The sequence below is a fragment of the Dendrobates tinctorius genome, unplaced genomic scaffold (genome assembly GCF_039654945.1).
Source record: "Dendrobates tinctorius isolate UK_male_01 unplaced genomic scaffold, ASM3965494v1 ptg000022l, whole genome shotgun sequence".
Lineage (NCBI taxonomy): Eukaryota > Metazoa > Chordata > Amphibia > Anura > Dendrobatidae > Dendrobates > Dendrobates tinctorius.
Genome location: NW_027361690.1, coordinates 92,265,566 through 92,285,374, shown reverse-complemented (window position 1 = coordinate 92,285,374; position 19,809 = coordinate 92,265,566). Strand labels below are relative to the sequence as shown.

The 19,809-nt window shown below is 44.9% G+C and overlaps 1 protein-coding gene across 7 annotated transcripts in view; it reads right to left on the bottom strand.

Annotated features, from left to right (window-relative positions):
- The window catches only part of SMAD3 (SMAD family member 3), a 121,935-nt gene that overhangs the window by 36,204 nt on the left and 65,922 nt on the right, over window positions 1-19,809 (bottom strand). Inside the window, exon 1 of one of the 7 annotated variants that reach the window (XM_073568927.1) lies at window positions 11,933-11,955. The exons of 5 other annotated variants lie outside the window; for them this stretch is intronic. The gene's annotated coding sequence lies outside the window, so the exon portion shown is untranslated. Of the gene's footprint in view, window positions 1-6,541; window positions 6,646-11,932; window positions 11,956-19,809 lie in introns of those variants that run through there. One more of the 7 variants, XM_073568923.1, reaches the window with a different exon arrangement.

The window sequence follows — 19,809 nt, the reverse complement described above, 5'->3', positions numbered from 1 at the left end:
GCACTGCAGTACAGATCTGCAGCGGCAACGTGTGCACATACCCTTAATGTTCCCAGTGACATCTGAGGTCAATGCTTTTCCAGTGGGATAGACATTATTATTTACTTGCTTAAACCAGTAATGAGATCTTTCAAAGCTTAAAACTAAACTGTAAAATTGACATCAATTTGCTTTTTTGTCATTATATGAATAAAGGGAATGTGCAAAAACACCGTATACAAGAAAAAATGTTAGCAGACTAATAATTCAATGACTGATGCTCTGAGTCTACTTGCAAACACTTCTGAGAATGTGCTGAGCTCCAGGACACAATACTCAGATATTTGAGAAAGTTATTTTAAGGGGCTCGAGCGCTAGCTGGGACTTGCCCTCTGCCAGAAAACACGTCTAAAGCCTACAAGCGACTGCCAGTCTTGGCCTTAATCCAGTGGAGCGGAGCCTTGCCATTTGTTGCCAAGTCAGCCACTTATGAACTGCAAAAGGCTTTGCTGCAACAGTCACCGCCGACGTCTGCACAATCTGCATGGGACGAAGTTCTCCAGGACACATGTAGCACACGCTGATGATTATCGGTGCGAGCATTTCATGGGCGACCTTCTACCCGGTCAAGCCTGTAGCTCGCTCATACACGTTTAAACATAAAACACAAAACCCCTAACACAGGAAACCTGAAAAACGGAGATCCCGGGAATTATCATGTGTTTTGTTTATAGTAAGGGCATGGAGTTTATCGGATTCCCATGCTGATAATTTACATACAGAATATGATAAATGGTTCTTTGTTAGGTGTGCTAGTATACAACCTGTAACCGGTCCACAGTATGGAAGAAGGAAGGGGGGCTATCTTCTGAGAGGCGAGACCTTGCACAACAGCTAATATGGCTAATATTCTCCCATAGAATGAAGGGGAAAACCCTCTGTAATTCGCTATGTGATGGAACACGCTACAAGTTCTATTAGGAGACAACCTGCGTCCGCCCAAGAATGAAAAAGGGGGTACAGTACAGACCTCAAGAACGCTATGGGCACCATACTACAGACTTGGTCCATCCTTTTCTTTATCTGGTTCTTTTCTTCTTTATTTCTGATACACTTTCCTTACACTGCTGCTTCTTGTAATTCATGACTTACTGTATTATTCCCTCACTCCTTCTCACTATATAGTCTCTGGCCCATATTACAAATTTTGTTCTAACTTTTTATCCTGTTTTTTTTTCTTCTCTTTCTCAGCTACTCCCTGGTCTGTTTCTGTTACATTTTCCTTACACTCTTGCTTCTTGTAATTCATGACTGAATTATATAACACTCTCTCCGTACTGTGTCGCTTCGGGCCCATATTACAGATTATCTTCTATATACTTTTTTTTATCCTGTTTTATCTTCTTTCTCAGCTGGTCCCTGATCTGTGTCTATTACATTGTTGCTTCTTGTAACTCATGACTTATACTGTAACACCCCCTCTGTACTATGTCCACTCTGGCCCATGTTACAGATTTTCTCTCTGATTTCCCTTCTTGTTCTCTGCTGGTCTTTGTTCTGCATCTGTTCCATTCTTACTCTGTTGTTTCTGGTAACTCAAAACTTACAACGTAACATTCCCACCTTCCATGTTGTATCACATACTGGGCTTACACGTATGTTTCTGCTCAGTTTTTTTACTTACTTATTATGCTTACATCAGTCTTGCTGTGACTTATTTCTATAAGCTTTATGGTGGGCTGTTACGATTCTTATTTTTCTGGTTTCTGCAATAACTTGTGGGAAGGTGGGGTATCAAAGATTTTTCAAGTTACCATTTACCTGATGTATTCAAATTATTGGTATTTTATTAAAGGCTCTGTCCAGGGCTTTTGTTTGATACTCTCTAAAGCAACTATGGTGGCTCAGTGGTTAGCACTGTTGCCTTACAGTGCTGAGGTCCTGTGTTCAAAACCCACCAAGGACAACATCTGCAAGGAGATTGTATGTTCTCCCCGTGTTGCGTGGGTTTTCTCTGGGTTCTCTGGTTTCCTCCCACACTCCAAAGACATACTGATAGGGAATGTAGGTTGTGAGCCCCAATGGGGACAGCGATGGTAATGAATGTAAAGAGCTGTGGAATATGATAGCACTATATAAGCAATGCAAAATACTAACTGTTAAAAAAGGGAAATTTTTCTCTATAGGATTAGGAAGCCAGTCTTCTGGTGCTCGGTCCTCTGAAAGGCTACAGGTCGTGATATCATCTTTTGGAAGTCTACTCAACATCAGGTCTCTATTCAAGGTCGTTCAGCATCTCATCAAGAGCGGAGTTACAAAGCCCTTCCATAAAAGAGTATAGAGAGCACTGGCTCTGCACAAAGCACCATGGGAAATGGCGTTTAAGGGCCTTGTTAAAACTACAGAAAGGCGCCAATCATAAGTAGCTACTGTTTACAACCACCACTAGACAGAACGCCGATACAGGTCTCAAACTACTGGTAATAGCATTAAAGACCCGATGGAATGCTTCTCGTACTTTGTTGACAAGTCGCACAACCCTATAATATATTCTCTCCATTTCTCTCAGATAGATTGTCAGTAGGAAACCAAGTGCATTTTTCAAAACATATATTCAGTCAACCATGGAAAAGTTAAAAAAAATATATTCAATCTAAATATCCATGAGGAGCAGTGAAGGCCGTGCCCACGAGTCTGACACACAGCTAAACAAAGCTATAATCAGACTATGGAGTCATACAAGACGACCCCCGGATGCTGCATGAGCAATGTGTGTGCGCTCCCATATATACAAAACGTCCGGATCAGACACTCTCACCCAGAATCCCAGGGCCGCGGAGGGTTTTCCAGGCGGGGAGCTCACTTGGTGGTCCTAAACTAGACAGCAACAGCCAAATACTGTACGACTGAAATCAGAAGCACCATTCTTATTTACTGCTGGAATATCTGAGATGATAAACATACTTTCTTCCGAGCCGCCGGTGATTATTCGCCGCAGCTTTATTATACGAGTCGGAACTAGACTCCACGCTTACAATGTTTCACTAGGGAGAAGATTTAACCATTCTCGTACCCTGTATAGCAAGAGAAAAGGGATTAGAGGGACACTTACAAAACTGTGCACTGTGGATGAAACAAACAGATATTTCTTAGGGAAAAAAAGTCTTCATATATTTACTGTTTACCTACAGCATCCCATGTATCGGGACAAACAAGTGTTCGGGCAGGATTGTACCTAAGGCTATGCCGTGACCAACGTAATTCAGTCCGTGTGCTGTTCCGTGCACACAACGGACAGCACATGCGCAGCACTGACCAGAGCACGTCTAGTGCACACAAGCAATCGCTATAGGCACGGGTCTCATACTAGCCTCATCTGTTCTGTGGAGCAAGACAATGGCTACATCACATATTCATGTGACTGGCCTGTGACCTGCTACATTCATGCAAACAATCTTTAAAGGGGTTTTCCATCTTCAAATGTTCTCACTCCATCAGCTTTCCCTTTGTAATAATAATATCAGCTGTCCTCATCTTGCCCAGCTCCAGCGCTGCAACCAATCACTGGGCTCAGCAGCTTGTGCTGTTTACATCAGTAGACTTGCTAAGCCAAGTGACTGGCTGCAGTGGTCAACGCCGTTGCAGTCGTGACATCATCGCTGAAGCCTGTAAACAATCACCTGGAGCAGTGGCGGAGGAGAGCCATCCCTGGAGCTGGGGAAGATGAGGACCGCTGATATTAGCTTAAAATTGGGTAGGGTGATGGGGTCAAAACAAACTGAAGATGCAAAACACCTTTAAGTGATTCAAATAATACCACAAATACTACATCACAGGCCCTTCAGGCTGTAAACTAGGCATAACACTGTGTATATGTTTTTACTGAGTTTTCACTTAAATCCATTGATTGAAGAGGAACGAAAGACAAAGCTAAGCTCAGCGGGTGCAGTGATGTGGACTTCGGATGGACTTTGGAGCACAGACTGTGAGAAGCCCACAGAATCACTGGATGGACCGCTCACATGCTCCTCCATGAGCTGCCATTTTTGGGACAGAAGTTCTGTCAATGCGTGAAGAAAGCTGAAGTAACAGGACAACGTGACCAATTCACTTAAGCAGGCCAAGATGCGCCAAAGTTATTAAGAGACACGCTTCTCTTAATAAATTTAGCACATTTCACTGGAATGTTTAGCCTAAGAAACACTACTTTTCAAGGAAATCTAGCTTAATCCAAAACGACTGGGGTTTTTTTTTGCCATATTAAAATCTATGTTAAAAAAATGGGTAATTTGTAATTTTCACACCTGTCACTTTTTGCATTTTTAGACTCCTACTGCCTGCTCTTTCTGGAAGAATTTTCAGCAGGCTCAGTATCATCACATGCAGAATGACAATGACAGATAACACCTCTAGGCACAGCTGATAACACAGAATCCATCAATAACAATATGTGATGTCAAAGCTGACCCTGCGCCCCCTCCCTTCACAATGACTTCTGCACATGCTCACTAGATGCATCAATACAAAAGACGGTTAGAGTTTGTTCATTGTGGCCAATGTACATATGTTGTTTCCTAAAACAACAGGAAGGATGAGTCTTAGCAAGCTCTAGTGGCCAGTGTGAGAGTAGAACATGTAGTTAATTTAGTTTAAAAAAAATATTATAATTGTGCTAATTTACAATTATTCTAAAAAAAAGTATTTAATAGTGTTCCCTTAATCAGATGTTAGGGCCAGTGACAGCAATCATGCTAAATCCGCCAGAAGTTATTCTTCACCAGCCAGGTGAGGTTGTCCTGCGGTCTCACGAGAGGCTCCTGATAGAGCGCACTGCTCTGCAGGGTAATCCTCCCACTGCTGCTCCCATTCACTTCCTCTTCATCCCCCACTGCAGTGCGAGGAATGGTCGGGTGACTCATTTCCTCCACAGAGAGCAGCTTACCTCACTTTCTGTGAATGAGCCCAATAACAATCACAATCCACCATATCTGTGTGCACAGTATACAGAAGAGTTTATACAGCAGTGTCACTCGCTGTGTCAGCTGACTCACACACAACTTTCACAGGCAGGACTTCTTACCAAGACACTGACACATGGCAGCATTTGGCACAGCAGTATTACGCAGCAATCTTTGGGAAAGCCTTGCATGACTGGGGCTAATGTAACGCGGTCTTGTCTTCTAGCACAGTTAAACTCATTTTGTTCACATGTGATCAACTGCAAGCGGTGACAGCAAGGTCTAGCTGACCGTTAATCAATGTCTCTCATGGTCTTCAAGAGGAGTGGTCTTCTCTATGAACATGGCAGGAATTCATAGTATATGATGGAACTGAAAATCTGACATTGGATAAGGGGTAGTCCGCTTACCGCCATTATGGCAGGCTATGCCATAAATGGTGGATGTACACGGGTCCTAAGTCGGAGATCTGCACCCATCTTGAGAAAGACGACCTGTTGCTGTCAGTGGAGAGGAGGATTTACATGCATTGCTCTTTCAAGTGTTCTACTAAGGCCATGTGCACACGATGCAGATTTGCAGCGTTTCCGCAGCGGATTTTACCGCGCAGAAACGTTGCATATCCACATTGTGATGTACAGTACCTTTAAAATGAATGGAAAAAAAAAAAAGCTGTGCAGACGCTGCGGATTTTTCCGCACGGCTTTCCTGCGGTACAAAATCTGCAGCATGTTACTTCTTTTGTGCGGTTTTCCATCCCCCCTGTCACCAAATCCACAGGGGGAAACCCCGCAATGGAAAACCGCACAAAAACCGCATGAAAACCGCGTGAAAAATGGAAGAAATCCGCAGGAAAAATGCAGGTCATTTGACCTGCGGTTTTCTTCCATTCTGCACGGAAAAATCCGCAGGGCTCAAAACTCCGTCTGCACTCAGCCTAAAAGTCAAAATATCAGAACTCCGCTAGAAAAGTTACTGGAGAAAGCCATGAAGTTGCAGACACCTCGCCATTCACAGCAGCTCGAGGCAAGGTCTCACTATTGCGATGAGTGTGGGCCCCAAAGATGAGAAAGGCGTCTATCAAACATTTACATCAGATCCCATAGATATGCCATTTGGGATTATACTTTTAATGGGATTCTGTAAGCACAAAATGACATAAAACCGAGCACATGCACTTGGTGCACCCTTGGTGTGGCCAAACATTTTAATGCACATTACAACCTACTTCTTTTTCATCTATCTACGCAGCATTCCTCTAGTTTTTGTAAATACAGATTACTCACTCAATGTCGAGGAAGGCAGAGATCGATGAACGACAAGTTACCAGGAAGATACACATAACCGCTTGGCCACGCCAAGGGTGCACCGAGCACCTGTGATTAGTTTGAACAGTAGCAATCATTCTGTGCTGATAAGACTCCCCATAAGAGTAGACATACACAATCAATAAGAGATATGGTGTTAAAGCAGAGAATTATATGCTTGAACAAAATCCTACAGAACTATAGGCGCCCATATTGTTTCCTGACTTAATAGGTGCATGGGGGAAATAAAGCGGGAATTTAAGGTGTGTATTCTTGCTGTAAAATGTGAGCGCTTACCTTCAAGAATGATAGTGAAGTCAGAAAGGGAGTTCTAGATGTTACCTGCTGTCTTCACTCTTCATCCTCAGAGTCACGCTTTACTAATGGGGAACTTAGAAGGGATGGATTGTGGTAGAAGATCAAGGTTATGGGAAATCATGTCATCACAACTGACAGTCTAAATGTTTACAGTATTATGTCTGCTGCGAGGCGTTCTCTGGGTACAGGACGGGAGAGCGGCCAGATTGTTCTGTACAGCTCAGATAGAGGATGTTAATAAAGAGAGTTCAGTCATTTGATGGGAAGATTTATCAATGGCACTTCTGCTTCTGCGGGAGAAAGAGCTTTGTCTTGCTCACCACTCGTTTTACTATGGCCACCTCATATCCTCAATATCTAACCACAGAAGCCCACCAAAATAAAAGTGCAAGCCATTTTTCAAGAAAAAGGTGCAATCAATCCAGATGGTAACATATTTAGTATTACTGATACCTCTCACATTTGCTATAACTACACGTGGGATCAGGCTCCAGGAGGACACATTTCACCTGGCACATTTTGGGACAACTGGCGCAAAGAAAACTGTCTTTCACAACTTCTACCATATGTATTATGTGTTTTAGACACTTTAGGAGCCATAAATCCTACAAAAAAATGAAGTAAATGCCTAGTAGAAATAAGTTATAATCCATCTTTATTCAAAAAAGAATGTTTTTTAAAAAGTGAACAATGGAGATACACATGCAAAAAAGACTACTATCACAAGTCACAACAAGTACAGTTTTACACTATTCAAGGTGTTACAAACCATTAATTCAGCACTGAGTAGATATTTTTATATAATACAGGTGGTGAAAAAATAAGCCTACAACATGTATAAATTAATCCCTATATACTGAAAAACACACAGGTGCCCACACAATAAATAGTTAGATTATAATAACTCATTAATGTTAGAAAACCTCTCCTGCATATATATAGCCGTGCACACCATCAGAAAATGTACCAATAATAGATTATTTAACATACAGCTTGCAAAGTGCAATAGTGCATAGCAGCAAAAGAAAAAAACAAAAATGCTGTTTTATATATCAGATGGTAAGCACCTCTATAGAGTGCAAATGTGCAAAGCAAAGTGCATAAGAATTAGATTCAATATATATCTTAGTAGTGTGAAAAGATATTGATTAGGTCTGCAAAGTGCAAACAGTGCCCAGCAGCTTGAGATTAATGTAGATTTTGTATCAATAGAGAGTGTCGACACTTACCCCCATAAGGAAGAAGCTATACGCGAAACGCGCGTCGGGGCGTAAGGACTGCTCACAGGTCAGGTACAGTTTCCCTGGTGTGACTTTCTACACAATGACCTCTCTACTGTACTTGTTGTGACTTGTGATAGTAGTCTTTTTTGCATGTGTATCTCCATTGTTCACTTTTTAAAAAACATGCTTTTTTGAATAAAGATGGATTATAGCTTATTTCTACTAGGCGTTTACTTCAATTTTTTGTAGGATTTATAGATCAATGGGAAGAGCCTTTATTAGGCCTGTATTTGTTTTCTGTGAATATACTCTAGGAGCCATGTTTGACAACGGGATTGTGGTCTGGCCGAAAAGGAGTGTGGCCTAACATCTGACACCGTGACTAGAAATCTTAGCTGAATAATAGGTTGCGTAAACTCAAGACTAGTCTAAAGGTGCACCAAACCTATCAAACAACATAAATCAATGCACTAGGTCCAGGTTCTGATGAAAGTCTGAAATATCGTCTGTTTTTCATCCAGAAAAAAAAAAAAATGGATGATTTTCTTTTTTTCATCCAAATGCCATCTATGTGTCCTTCATACGCGTTTTTTTTTTTTAACTTCTGTTTTTACATATTAACATTTAATGAAGTTTACAAGACCCATCCATGTGTACGGGGTCCATTTTTTCCTCTACTATAGACATAAATAGGTGGGTCTCATCCTAAAAAATGGAAGATACTATAATCTGTCATCTGATCACCTCTATTTAATAACATTGGCCCATGTGCTTCCCAAATTCACGTGGGCAGGGAGGCGAAGACCACAGGCGTGTCAATGTTGGAGCTGCCGTGGACTAAGCAGTTGAGTAATGCTTTGTTTTATTTAATTAACAATGTTTTTAATCACTGAGTGCAAACACAACTTGATATATTATACTTTTGTGGTGTACACCATCGTACTGCAGTCAAAGAGTATGCTCACATGGTGTTTTACCCTACGTTCAGCGGTTCCATCGAGGATTACGTCCGAACAGCTCCAAAACTGGATTCGATCATATGTGCCGACGGTGCCATTGACAGTAATGATGCTCTGTCGTACACCATTTATGGTTGTATATGCCTCTGGGAGGCAGGCACCAAAACACAGTAAACTACAGCTTGCCACCAGCCTCAACTAGGTGCATATGTCTGAAAAAGATGTACGACAGAGCACATTGTGACCCCGTCTGCATCATTACTGTCAATGATGTGCCATCAACACATATGCCAGTTTTGCAGGGGTCGGACTTAGGCCCAGATGGAGACACTGAACATGGAGCCACGAAACCATGATGTGAACCCTACCTAAGACTGATGTATGAAGGAAAGAAGAAGATGGCTGTTAACCCAGACAGACTCGGGGATGCTACATGTGGTCTATGGGCTAGGCATCCACCTTGGTCTATGCTGAGATTCTGCTTGTGAAGTTGGCAGAGCTTTGTAAGCACAGATCATATAATATCACATCAGAGGCCCAATATTAGCTAGATAACCAAAATAAAATTCCACATGGTCAGGTGGAGGAAAACCTCTAGACCACAAACATAGAAAACCAAAAAATTGAAAACCATAAAGGTACAAAGGGGGATCAAGGGTAAATTAAATAAGGAAAAAGGATATAAATGGCTATCAAGAAATTATCAGTAGTACCACACGGATAACTATCCTTCGCCTATTAATAACTATAAGTGTAGATGTATAATACCGTTACTCCTTGATATAATAGAGGCTCCATGAACGATGAATAATTAGCATAAAAATTTATTTAATTTTATTAAACAACAAAATTTAGATAGTGACAACATGGAAACAAAACACGGGACAGTGAAAATATTAAATAAAACAATCATAGAATAAATCACCAAAACAAAAAGAAAAGGAAAAACATATGTCCTATGTATACAATTGTATGCCAACACGCAGTAAATGACTGCATATAAAAAGGGCAAATGTCTCTCTTTGAGGCTCCCGGTGTCCCACACGTGCCTGCTGCACCCACTCCCTATTATATCATGACTGAAGGTAACTAATCTAATATTGTATTTACCTATTTGCTCCCACCTGTGCCATTTATGCAATGCTGTTCATGACACAGCCATTTACTTTATCTAGGTGTTTTACTATGGCTGTGCCAGATATGGTAAAAGGGGAGTACTCAACCTTACTGAGAGTGGCTGCAGCTTTGTGTTAGGCAGTGTGTGACAGTTTCCCTTTCTTCTCTATTTTTGTACAGAGAGACATTTGCCCTTTTTATATGCTGCTAACCTCAATACGCACAATTAGCCATTTAAGCCTGTATTTCGTCGTGAATACATTGTGCAGTCATTTACTGCGTGTTGGCATACGATTGTATACATAGGACATATGTTTTTCCTTTTCTTTTTGTTTTGGTGATTTATTCTATGATTGTTTTATTTAATATTTTCACTGTCCCGTGTTTTGTTTCCATGTTGTCACTATCTAAATTTTGTTGTTTAATAAAATTAAATAAATTTTTATGCTAATTATTCATCGTTCATGGAGCCTCTATTATATCAAGGAGTAACGGTATTATACATCTACACTTATAGTTATTAATAGGCGAAGGATAGTAATCCGTGTGGTACTACTGATAATTTCTTGATAGCCATTTATATCCTTTTTCCTTATTAAATTTACCCTTGATCCCCCTTTGTACCTTTATGGTTTTCAATTTTTTGGTTTTCCAATATTAGCTAGGCAGCTTTAGAACAAATCCGAAGTCAAGCTGATCCCATAAAGCAGACCCTAGGGATGACAGAAAAGGAGAAAGGAAGGGACACTGAATAACCCTACGCAAACACAGAAGGTGCAGACTGCAGTGAAAGTCTACACAGACTGCACACAGACATGAATGGGACGTCACTTACAGGATTTCACAAGCCAGTGACTAAGTGCAATCTCAAACAAAAGCTTTGCACAGCCCACGTGTGAGTGAAAAAGCAATGGATGTTCATCCTGTGTAGGTGAGGAGGTTATGGAGAGTTCCCCTGAGTAAGACTTAGGTTCTCAACACCCACACAAGCCTCAGTAAGAGCCGCAGAAAACAACCTCATTCTCCAAACACAGGAAATGAGCAATCACACCTCCCTTCATGAGAGAGAGAGACCCTGGGCAGTCGCCTGCTCCCCCAGACAGCGCTTCACTGAGGGAAACCTAACGTTGGCCTAAACTGGTGGGTTCATTGTGAGGAACACGTGTGCTCCATCTACATGTGGTGCTCCAGGTACTTTCCCTCTCAATACAATGCACTCATGTCCCTTTGGTGGGGGATTTCCTGACCAATACCTCTTAGGCTCTTACCATATGTCAGTGAGACAAGTCACAAAAGTAGCTGAGGCACCCACCAGTATGACAGTTTTTATAGTAACATAGTTAGCAAGGCTGAAAAAAGACATTTGTCAGCCAACGGAGGGCAGCTATGTACCCTCGGGTCTAATCCGAGCGTGCTCGGATTAGACCCTTACCAGAGCATGTTTGCTCATCACTAGTAAGGACGATTGGGGCACTCACCACTCTGTGATAAAATCAGGGCTGTGGGGTCAGTGAGCCAAACCTTCAACCCTGACTCCGACTCCTCAATTTCCCCGACTTCCGACTCCACAGCAGTGGTCACCACTGAGCATGTACATAAAGTGCAGCACAGATTCATCTCATCTACAACCCCACAGCCCTGGTCACTACTGAGCATGTACATAAAGTGCAGCACAGATTCATCTCATCTATGACTCCACAGCCCTGGTCACTACTGAGCATGTACATAAAGTGCAGCACAGATTCATCTCATCTATGACCCCACAGCACTGGTCACTACTGAGCATGTACATAAAGTGCAGCACAGATTCATGTCATCTATGACACCTCAGCACTGGTCACTACTGATTACTTGGTAATCAACTGAGCCACCCTGCATGTATTTACTCCATTCACTGCTAGCAAGCAGCCTGAATGATACAACTTCCCACCTCTGCTGCCTCTATTCTCTGCTGTAATATATCCAAATGGTAAAACTCCATACTTCTGCAGCTTTACCATTTTGCTGCATATTTAAATGTGCTTGCTAAAGCTTTGGTATAATTCATTTGTTGCACTGTATGTAATACTTACTGCTTTAGATCTGTGACTGGGGCCTTTCTAGATCTTATCAGGTGGAAGGTGCTATAGCATATTGCCACATCTTGGTCTAGTGCCTTTGATCATCTAACCATCCCCTGGTGTGCTGGCCCCAGCTGCCAAATTATACCCAACCAGCTCCCACAATCCCTCTCTCCTGACCCTGTAGTGTGGCCTATATATGTAGTAGTTGCTAAGGGGAAGCACGCAGTGTGGGGTACAGCACGCAAGCATCCCATAAGCAAAGCATCACAGAAGATAAGCATCCAGCAAAACGGCAGTTATATATGGCAGTTAGTCAGGGCAGGAGTCAGGTAACCCACACTTTGCCTTCCCCTTTAACCATGTGCTTTATTTTTATCCTCCTGTGTTCCCCTGCCATCCACATTCATCACCCTATCCCCCCTCCATCACGACTCATACACATCAGCCCCTCTATACTTCCTTCTCCCATGTACAGCTCCCACACACTCCTCACCTTCCTGAGAAACCTCAGCCCATCTTGCCCAAACATATCGCAGAAAAAAACTACTTGCAATTCCAATAACTATTGGCTCTTTATCTTCCTTCTCCTACTGATTTCAGGGGACATCTCCCCCAACCCTGGTCCACCATCCCCCAACCTCAACCCCTACCCTACCTCATATCAAAACCACAATAATCTGATTAACATTACTTGCACTACCTCATCTCAATCTTTTCATTGTGCCCTCTGGAATCCACGGTCTGCTTGTAACAAGCTTCCTTTCCTACACAACTACTTTCTGAACAACTCTCTTAATCTGTTGGCCCTCACCGAAACCTGGATTCAGGATTCTGACACTGTCTCTCCTGCTGCCATTTCCTACGGTGGCTTACAATTCTCTCACTCCCCGAGACCCACAAACAGACCTGGTGGTGGAGTTGGCATACTCCTGTCCCCACAATGCACTTTCCAGGTCATCCCCCCAGTCCCATCACTCTTATTCCCTTCTTTTGAGGTCCACACCATCAGGCTTTTCCGTCCCCTCTCCCTCAGGGTAGCGGTCATATACCGGCCCCCAGGCTCACCCACCCACTTCCTTGACCACTTTTCAGCCTGGCTGCCACACTTCATGTCCTCAGAACTACCAACCCTCATCCTGGGAGACTTCAACATCCCCATTAACAGCCCTAATTCCACATCTGCATCCCAGCTTCTATTACTAACCCCCTCTCTAGGCCTCTCACAGCTTTCAACCTCTGAGACACATAAGGACGGTAACACTCTTGATCTGGTCTTCTGCCGGCTCTGTTCAATCTCCCACCTAAATAACTCACCGCTTCCACTCTCTGACCACAACATTCTCTCCTTCACGCTCACAAATCCTCACCCACCCCAGCTCATTCCTACCTACCACACAGTCAGAAATCTACAAGCTATTAACCCTCAGACACTTTCAGATTCCCTACACTCATCTCTGTCCCCAATCTCCTCTCTTTCCTGTCCTAATCTGGCTGTTCATCACTACAATGACACTCTTAGAAGCACCCTTGACCAAGTAGCTCCCCTCACCCTCAGAACCTCCAAACACAGAGTAAAACAGCCCTGGCTCACATCGCAAACTCAACTTCTCCAGCGATGCTCCAGGAGTGCTGAACACTTATGGAGAAAAACCCGCACACCAGAAGACTTCATCCACTTCAAATTTATGTTAAGAACCTATAACGCTGCCCTTCACCTTGCCAAACAGACTTACTTCACCACCCTGATCTCCTCACTAGCCAACAACCCCAAGAAACTTTTTGACACTTTTCACTCCCTCCTCAGGCCAAAAGCACAAGCCCCTATCACAGACATTTGTGCTGATGACCTGGCCTCCCACTTTACAGAAAAAATAGATAATATCCGTCAAGAAATCTGCTCCCAACCACCAAGTGCTGTGACTCCCATCCCTTCCTGCATCTCCCCTGGCTCACTCTCCACATTTGATCCCATCACAGAAGAAGTCCCCAGACTCCTCTCCTTCTCGTCCGACTACATGCACTACCGACCCCATTACCTCACATCTCCTCCAGTCTCTCTCTCCAGTCGTCACAACCCACCTAACTACAATCTTTAATCTCTCCCTCTCCTCGGGCATTTTCCCATCCTCCTTCAAACACGCCATCGTTACCCCATTACTAAAGAAACCTGCTCTCGACCCATCCTGCACAAACAACTACAGACCAGTCTCCAATCTCCCCTTCATCTCTAAACTTTTGGAACGCCTAGTTTACTCCCGCCTTACCCGTTACCTCTCCATTCACTCCCTTCTAGACCCTTCACAGTCCGGCTTCCGCCCCCTACATTCGACTGAAACTGCACTCATCAAAGTGACCAATGACCTTCTGACAGCAAAACGTAACGGTGACCACTCTCTGCTCATTCTTCTTGACCTATCTGCAGCTTTCGATACTGTTGACCACCATCTCCTACTCTCTAGGCTCCAGTCACTAGGCATTAAGGACACTGCACTCTCCTGGTTCTCTTCCTATCTCTCTGACCGCTCCTTCAGTGTTTTGTTCTCTGGCTCCACGTCATCTCCTCTTCCTCTTGCTGTCGGGGTACCTCAGGGCTCAGTCCTTGGCCCCCTTCTTTTCTCTCTCTACACGGCCCCAATTGGACAGACCATCAGCAGATTTGGCTTTCAGTACCATCTTTATGCTGATGACACACAACTATACACGTCTTCCCCCAACCTTACCCCCGCTGTACTACAGAACGCCAGTGACTGTCTGTCCGCAGTCTCCAATATCATGTCCGCTCTCTATCTGAAACTCAACCTCTCCAAAACTGAACTTCTTCTGCTCCCGCCGTCTACTAACCTCCCTAAATCTGACGTTTCCCTCTCCGTGGGTGGTACCACAATAACACCCCGGCAGCAGGCGCGCTGTCTGGGTGTTATGTTTGACACCAATCTCTCCTTCACATCCCATATACAATCCCTTGCCCGCTCTTGCTGCTTACACCTAAAGAACATCTCTAGAATCCGCCCTTTTCTCACTATGGAAACAACAAAAACTCTCACTGTTGCATTGATCCACTCTCGCCTGGATTACTGCAATGCTCTATTAATTGGCCTCCCCGTCACTCGACTATCCCCTCTCCAGTCCATACTTAATGCAGCGGCCAGGATCGTCCATCTGGCTAATCGGTACTCGGACGCGTCCGCTCTTCGCCAGTCCTTACATTGGCTGCCCATTCATTATAGGATCCAATTCAAAGTACTTGTTCTCACCCACAAAGCTCTCCACAGTGCAGCACCCCCTTACATCTCTTCTCTCATTTCTGTCTATCGGCCTAGCCGATCGCTGCGCTCTGCAAACGACTTTCGACTAACCTCTGCACTAATCCGTACCTCCCACTCCCGACTCCAAGACTTCCCCCGTGCTGCTCCTATCCTCTGGAATGCTCTACCCCAAGACATCAGGACTATCCACAATTTGCACAGTTTCAGGCGCTCCCTCAAAACACACCTGTTCAGAGCGGCCTATCACATTCACTAATCAAAGTCATTCTCTGTGTAAGTGTGCGTGTGTAGCCCATTCACTATCTCCATCCATCCTTCACTCCCGCAAGATGGCTGGACCTTCATTGTAAATACACCATTGTAAATACACACCTGTACTTTGTATCTCCCTCACCTCATTGTAGATTGTAAGCTCTCACGAGCAGGGTCGTCTTATTTCATCTTATTTTGCTTTAATTATTGTATTGTTAACGTTGTTACTTATGACTTGTGTTTTGAAACTGTTAAACTGTAAAGCGCTGCGGAATATGTTAGCGCTATATAAATAAAGATTATTATTATTATTATTATGTGCATAAAGTGCAGCACAGATTCATCTCATCTATGACTCCACAGCACTGGTCACTACTGAGCATGTACATAAAGTGCAGCACAGAGTCATCTTCGACCACTCAGCACTGGTCACTACTGAGCATATACATAAAGTGCAGCACTGATTCATCTCATCTATGATCCCACAGCACTGGTCACTACTGAGCATGTGCATAAAGTGCAGCACAGATTCATCTCATCTATGATCCCACAGCACTGGTCACTACTGAGCATGTACATAAAGTGCAGCACAGAGTCATCTCCGACCCCACAGCACTGGTCACTACTGAGCATGTACATAAAGTGCAGCACTGATTCATCTCATCTATGATCCCACAGCACTGGTCACTACTGAGCATGTACATAAAGTGCAGCACTGATTCATCTCATCTATGATCCCACAGCACTGGTCACTACTGAGCATGTGCATAAAGTGCAGCACAGATTCATCTCATCTACGACCCCACAGCCCTGGTCACTACTGAGCATGTACATAAAGTGCAGCACAGATTCATCTCATCTATGACTCCACAGCACTGGTCACTACTGAGCATGTGCATAAAGTGCAGCACAGATTCATCTCATCTACACCAGCGTTACAGCGTGATATTTTAACGTGGAATGATAAGTGTTCCAATCTTCCTTGTATTTGTGGACTCTTTTCATGGTGAGGACCATCATTCATTTCTTTGCAGCAATTAAGTCTAGAATACCGAATAGGATTACCGCTAGATTATGCATGATGTCAATAGTGAGCAGTGCGAGATGCTTGTTTTCCCTTCACCCATGACAGCACCACCTGAGAGAGGGATCCGCCCCGCCAGGACAGGAACCTACTGAGACATAAGGGGCGGCACCTCTCCCCCGCTTCAGTTGGGTTCCTGTCCTGGAAGGAATCCCACTGTGGCGGTGCCTGTCATGGGCGAAGAAAAAGATAAAAGACCCAGGCCCGTCCCGGCGCGGGAAGAACAGGTAGCTTACCTGTAGCGCCGGCCGTCGGGTCCTGGAAGCGCAGTCCCCGGGGTCCCTGGGGCTCCGGGTTCATGCGGGCGTGGATGGGATCCCGGTGGCTCTGGGAAGCCCCCACCGCGCCGCCCTCCCCTCGCGCACGCCGCATCTCGATCCCCGTGGTAGGGGAGAGACGCTGGCGTCTTCCGGCCGCTGACGTCAGCGGCGCTTGGAATGCTGGGTGCGCCGGCTGACGTCAGCAGAAGGCGACGGTGTAATGGTGCCGGGTGCGACGCCGGCTTCTGAAGCGCTGAGCCGGCGGTCGCAGGGGGGAGGGGAGGAAGACGCTCACCAGGTGGAGGCATGCAATTTAAAAGGAGGAAGACAGCTGTAGATCGGCGGTGCAAAATGGAGTCCGAGCAGGAACGTTCAGCGTCCCTGCCTCCCTCACAGCCCTCTGGCAGGAAGCATGGAAGCCATTCAAGCAGCAGTCGCCCCAGCCGCAGGTCGGGGCACTCCTCAAGGTCCAAAGAGCGCGGGTCAGGTGCTCCAATGCAGCCTCCAAGTCCGGTACCCTTGATTACGGGTGGTGAGTGATCTTCGTGAATGTTAACAGTATATTAATAGGGGTTTTCTATTGTATGCTTCACCCTGTAGGAAAGGCCCAGAAAAGCAGGAAGCAAGAAGAATAATAGGGGTTGTGCTATATGTAAATCTCCCCTAGCAAGAGACTGGCAAAAAGATCTCTGTGCTTCGTGCATTCAGCGGACTATGGCGGAGGAAGCGCCTAGTTTCGCAGCCAATCTAATATCTGCCCTCAGGTCAGAAATGGAAGGCTCAATTAAGTCCTTATTGAAAAAAGGGAAAAAAAGCAGGAAGGATTTCCCTAGTTCCCCCTCAGATTCTGCGTCAGTATCATCTCAGGCGGAAAAATCATCCTCCTCAGACTCCTCAGATAGTGACACAGGGGGTAAGCCATGTTTCCCTGTAGAAGATACAGATGCCCTCCTAAAGGCCATTAGAACCACAATGGGCCTACAGGAAGAAAGGGCGGCTAAAACCCTAGAGGACGTCATGTTTGGGGGGCTTCAGGAGAGGAAAAAACGAACCTTTCCAGTAAACGCGAAAATCCAGGCGCTTATTGAGAAGGAGTGGAAAAAGCCTGAAAAATCGGGGGCCCTTCAATCCGCCTCTAAGAGACGATACCCCTTTGAATACAAGGATACGGAGGTATGGGACAAAGTCCCAAAAATAGATGCAGCGGTGTCCAGATCTTCCAAAAGGTCGGCCCTGCCCTTGGAAGATGCAGGGGTTCTTAGAGACCCGCTGGACAAAAAAGCGGACTCATATTTGAGGCACGCATGGGAAGCGACAGCAGGAGGTCTAAAGCCGGCGATAGCGGGCACCTGCACGGCACGCTCCCTCATGATCTGGCTGCAGCAGTTAGAAGAGAAGCTGGCGTCAAGGGTCCCAAGAGAGAAGATCTTATCAGACATGTATCTCTTGCACGGGGCAGCGGCTTTTTTGGCAGATACCTCGGCGAACTCTATGCGATTGACAGCCAGAGCAGCATCACTATCAAATGCTGCTAGACGCGCGTTATGGCTTAAGGGCTGTCCGGGTGACCTTCAGTCCAAGGCCAAATTGTGCTCTCTCCCCTGCGATGGTCGATTCCTGTTCGGCAAGAACTTGGACGATATTCTGGAGAAAGCAGGCGATAAGAAAAAAGGCTTCCCCAGATTCCCTATGGATCAGAGGAGACAGCCCTTTCGGAGGGGGAGATTCAATAGAGGGCGTCCTCCCGCTGACAGGAGAAGATGGGAGGATAAAAGAAAGAAAGAATCAGGGTTTATGTTTGGTGGAGGCACCTCCACCTCAAAAAAGTCACCACAATGACGCCGGTATTCCAGTAGGAGGGAGATTGGCACTCTTTTTCCAGGCCTGGGAAAAGATCTCCTCCAATACCTGGATTCTGAGCATCCTAAAAGAAGGCCTGAAAATCCCCTTTATTCGTCAGCCAAAACCCGTGGTCGTCATCACACCTATCAGGAAGATGACCGAAGAACAACTGGCCTTAGAAACAGAAATCCTGAGCCTGATAGACAAGCGGGTACTGTCCGAGGTGCCACGCTTACAGGAAGGAAAGGGGTTTTATTCACCCCTTTTTCTAATAAAAAAACCGGATCAGTCGTTCAGGACAATCATAAATCTCAGACGCCTCAATCTTTGGATAAGGAACCCGACCTTCAAGATGGAATCAGTGACTACGGCAGTGAAGCTGCTACATCAAGATTGCTTCATGGCCGTAGTCGATTTAAAGGATGCGTATTATCACATCCCTATCCATCCAGATTACCAGAAATACCTGAGGGTAGCGCTTTATATTCAGGGCACACTAAGGCACTTTCAGTTCAGGGCTCTTCCGTTTGGCATATCCATAGCCCCGAGGGTCTTCACCAAGGTCATAGCGGAAGTGACAGCCTTTCTCCGGATTCACGATACGGTCATAATACCATACCTGGACGATTTTCTTATAGTGGGCAGTTCAGAGGACCACTGTACAGCACAGTTGACTCAGGTGATCAACACCTTGCAAGAGTTAGGGTGGATAGTCAATTTCAAAAAATCAAAATTACAACCCCTAAAGAAACAGACCTTCCTAGGATTTATACTGGACTCAGAAAGGCAAGAGTGTCTGCTCCCAGAGTCCAAGATAGAGAAGGTACAAAATCTGGCCTTGGCGGGCCGAAACCAACCATGTATGACATTAAGAAAAGCAATGTCCCTACTAGGTACCCTAACATCCTGTATTCCGGCGGTCAGGTGGGCTCAGTTTCACACCCGGCAACTCCAGGGGGAGATACTAAGAGCACAAAGATCGCTAAGAGGGCGTTTGGAAGGGAAGCTGGAGCTTTCCTCAAAAACCAGAGACTCTCTCAACTGGTGGTTGAACGGGACAAATCTGACCTTAGGAATACCATGGGACAGACAGGCGACAGATATAATTTTAACAGATGCAAGCTCCTCGGGGTGGGGGGCACACCTAAGGGGCCTCATAGGTCAGGGTTCCTGGACACCTCA